This window comes from Thalassophryne amazonica, chromosome 8 (assembly GCF_902500255.1).
Source record: "Thalassophryne amazonica chromosome 8, fThaAma1.1, whole genome shotgun sequence".
In the NCBI taxonomy this organism is placed as follows: Eukaryota; Metazoa; Chordata; class Actinopteri; order Batrachoidiformes; family Batrachoididae; genus Thalassophryne; species Thalassophryne amazonica.
Window position 1 is genome coordinate 21,042,403 of NC_047110.1, and position 4,595 is coordinate 21,046,997.

Consider the following 4,595-nt stretch of genomic DNA (forward strand, 5'->3'; position numbering starts at 1 on the left):
TAATGTTGTTGCTAGCGGATTAGCTTTTCAGATGACTTTTAAAACCATCAGAGGACCAATTATCTTCCGATAAATTTAATTCTGATAACTTTCAGTCCACTAAATTTTTTTTACTGGTAAAGTGAGCAACGTTTAACAGTCAAAAACGTTTGCAAACCCTAAAATCAAACATTTTAGTCCATCTGTTGTGTGTTTGTGGCTGTTGCTGTCATTAAGCGCAAAACGTGACTGGCCAGTCGACACAGGGAGTATTGTGGGTAGTGTAGTTTGGGTTCACTTTGGACGTTACAGAAAACAAAATGGACTAATTTTAACATTATTTTATTTTATTCCTTTGTGGCTGACGGCATAATTTAATCGCCAAGACTCGGCGGGGGAGAGGAGCTCTCACGGCACAGGTGTGTTACAGAGGGACTTTTCTTAGACACTGTTTTGGATAATCAGGAGCTTTATGTGGATTATTTCTTCAGAATTTAAGGAACCCCACTGAAACTAACAGGTAAGAATTTATATTTACTACGTTTCTTTTATTCTGCCAATCAATGCATTAATGGACGTATTTCGGTTGTTTAAGCCACAGGGTTCAAAGTGTGTGAAAAAAGCAGCAGCTTTCAGTTCGTAAATGATGGTGTATATAATACCGAGATAAACTGTGACTTCTAATACTGTGTTTTACTGCTTTTCAAAGATGCTGACAGAGTTTGGGGTTTTATTTTTTTAATTCATTCATTTTTTATGCGTTATTTTTGTATTTGTGATCCTTGAATTTACCCAGCAAAGTAAAACTGGTTTATCAGAAGCCGACAGTGTAATCTGATGTGGCCATGTCTGAATCAATACTAATAATAAATTTTTTAAGTAGTTTATCGGTTTTGCGTCATATAAAATAACTTTTCAGTTATTGGATTAATGGTTATTGAGGCTAACTTTTTGATTAGCTGTGCTCACCACTGTGTGTGACCATGTGACCAGGAAATGGGGAAGTTTGCAACAACATGGGGCATTAAACGCACTCACTCGAGCCCCAGCTATGCTCAATCAAATGACATTGTGGACAGAACTGTAAAGACAGTAAAACATCTGTTAAAGAAGGCCAGACAAATCAACTTGGACCCGTTTCTTGCACTACTGACACTGCAAAACACACCTGTCACAGGAATGGACTATTCTCCAGTGCAAATGCTTATGGGCAGGGTCCTGAGAAGCACTTTAGCCAGCTCCAGCACAGTGCTGCAACTGGCAGTTCCAGCAGATGCGCACTGCATGCTTCAAAACCTCCAGCGAAGGCAGCGCACCTACTACAGTAGCGAGGCATAGACCGCCTATGCCAGAAATGAGAAAAAGCTCAACAGCTACCATCTGAGTTGCCTTAGATGAATTCTGCTCATTGGATGGCAGGACAAGGTGCCCAACACAGAGGTCTTGGAACGCACCAACATGAGCAGCATGTTCATCATTCTTAGCGAAACGCGCATTTGTTGGCTTGGCCACGTCAGGAGAATGGATCCAGGCTGCATTCCTGAAGATCTACTGTACGGTGAGCTAGAGGAGGGCACTCATTTGGCTGGTTGAACACACCTGCACTTCAAGGATGTCTGCAAGAAGTACATGAAAATGTGCAGCATCAATGTCACGTGGGAGCAGTGTGCAGAGGACCATGCAGCCTGGCGCCTTGCTGTCAGAACTGGTGCACAGAGGGCTGAGCAGGAGAGGAACCAAGCCTTGCTTAGCAACGAGCTAGGAGGAAGGAGAAACAGCAGCAGCCTTAGCAGCCATCACAGTACATGTGCAACAAATGCAGCAGAGATTGTCATTCGCGCACTGGACTGATAAGTCATTCACGCAGGTGCAGATAGAAACAAAAGACAAAAATTTCTTGCATATTTGTATTGTCAATTGTGTCTGTAGCATGGCCCAAGCAGAGGGTCACCCCTTTAAGTCTGGTCTGCTTGAGGTTTCTTCCTCAAATCATCAGAGGGACTTTTCCTTACCACTGTCACCTGTGTGCTTGCTTTAGAGGTTAGCAAGGTTAGACCTTACTTGTGGAAACTTTGTTGTGATTTTGCACTATATATGTAAATAAAATAAAATTGAATTGGAAAAGTGTAAAAAAACCAACAACAACAAACAAACAAAAAAGCAAAAAACAAACTGGACGCTACACCATCGTCTCCCGCAGACGGATGAATGCCAGGAGGAGGAAACCCTGCTTCAGACTGTGATGGACATCAGTATGATGAAGGCGAGTTTGGATATTTGGGCAGCACCTATGTTGTACTATTCAGGAATAAGGATGGAAGCTAGAGGTTCTGTATTAAATGTAGGAAGTTGAATGCCCTCACACATAGGGACCAGGCTCAAAGATGTCAGATGACATTCAATGCTGGACCTACTGAGTGGCTATTGACAAGTGGAAATGGACCCTGTTAATAGAGAGAAGATATCCTTACACCCACAAGGCTTTACAAATTTGAATAGATGCCATTTGGCTTGTGCTTTGCCCTGGCCATATTCCAGAGGCTGATGCAGTGCTGCTTGGGAAACATTGGTAAATGATTCACTGTTTATTTACGTGAATGATGTGGTTGTGTTTTCCTTCATTTCAGCCGTTGCCTCCTTCAATAAGTGTTCCAGGACTTCACCAGCACAGACTGAAACTGCAGTCCAAAATGTACCAGCTGTTCCAGGGAGATGTGAGTAGCCTGGATCATGTTGTCAATGAGAAAGAGCCATGAGTCCTGCTGAAAGAGCAGTGATGAGGGAACGACCAGTAACTCACACACTGAAGTAGGTCAACTCTTTTCTTGGCATTGCTGGCTGTTACTGCCCTTTCATACCTGCTTTCTCCAAGAATGCAATGTCCTATCACAGAGTCCCACAAACGAGAAAAAGACAGTTCCAAATGGCTGGTCCCCAGAATGCCAGCAAGCTTTTGTCTACTTGAAGGAAAACCCGATGAGTGCAGCTATTCTAGAATATCCTGATGTCCATCATCCCTTTTTAGCAGGTATAAGGAGTGTGTGTGTGTGTGTGTATGTGTGTGTGTTAAAACTGGACCTGAGATGAGGGCACATTTATAACCAAACACTTATCCAAACTCAATCCTGTTCAAGCACGGGGTGTCATCTGGATGTGGGAATGCAAGTGTGTGATCTGGACGTGGGAACATGAGTGCGTGTGACACATGGAAAGGAGCACACCCTGCAGATTTTCTTGGCGAGACGGTACTGCAGAGAAAGGCTGTTTGTTGTCCTTTCTGTTGCAGTCACACTGAACACCACCACAGTGTGGAGGACGCTGTGGGCACCCCAATGTAGTGAAGAAATTTTTGACGAAATTATCCCTGAGCTAGCTGGATTTTAGCCACATTTACATTCAGACCTCTGTGAATCCCGTTCAAATCAGATAGAAAACAAGCAGTTTAAATCTGAATTGCAACATTCACATTCAGAAAAAACCTATCCGGCTCAAGCAGGATTTGGCCTGAATCCCTCTCAACTGGACTGTACCTCTTCTTCCAGGCAGGCTGGTGCTTAGTAGCAGCTTCTGCAGGAAGGACAGAGGGACGTTGTCCCAAATATGGGCCCCAGAACATTTTGTGCTGGTGAATAATCTGCTGGAGGGCCACTCAGTTCGTCATTTGGCCGGAGAGTTAGTACGTATTGCACGCGCAGTACACTGCAATAATCTTTGCCCTTGACCAGTGCCTTTGATGGCAGATCTCATCAAAGGATCCTTGGGTACTGCTGGAATGAGTTTGTGTCAAAATAAATGACTGATTGTTTTGGGAGGCACAGATGAGTAAGCAGTAATGCTCTTTCATGTCCCACGTCTGGCTGGCCACAGGTGTTAACACACGAGGTGCAGTGTGTATTATATGTGAATGATGCCTTTTGACGTCTTAGTATTTATTCACTCTAGAAGAAATATATAATTACCAATTTACAGTGTATTTAAAATATGAAGAAAGTTCTGTGTGTCAACAATTATTTAATTTCTTTGATTATCGGAAAGTGTCCTATGCCACGTGACCGAATGGGTGCCTTCGTTCGGATACATGTATTTTGTAAATAAATAAAATGTTTTCCGATCTGAAAGTTTGTGTGTGGCATAAATACACTTAAACCAGGCATACTTCCATGATGATTTATGGATAAATTAAATACTTTTACAATCAACGCATGTGGCATGTCCGATATTGTCGGCATCAACAATCGACAGTGACTGAGCGAGTGGGTTCTTTTTCCAAGTTTTGGCCATCGATCGACCAGCGATTTTAGTTGGAAAACCACCGAAAATATAATTTCAGTCATCATAGAATGCCTTTCAAACCACACTATTGTCTGAAAACTATTTATAAACCACTCACCGTTTCTTGCTGAAATAAGCGCCCAATTTTCCTTGCACAACAACTTTTTTCCTGGATGCCATGATCATCGACTATGTTTGTTTTGATCCACCTGCGCGGTGCATTGTGGGATCAAATCAAAAGCTGTGTTCACCACGGGGACACGTTCGGCACGATTTGGGATTATTCAAGATTTTTTTTTACCGATGACGAACAATGCGTAAAAAAATCTGACCGACGCAACTGC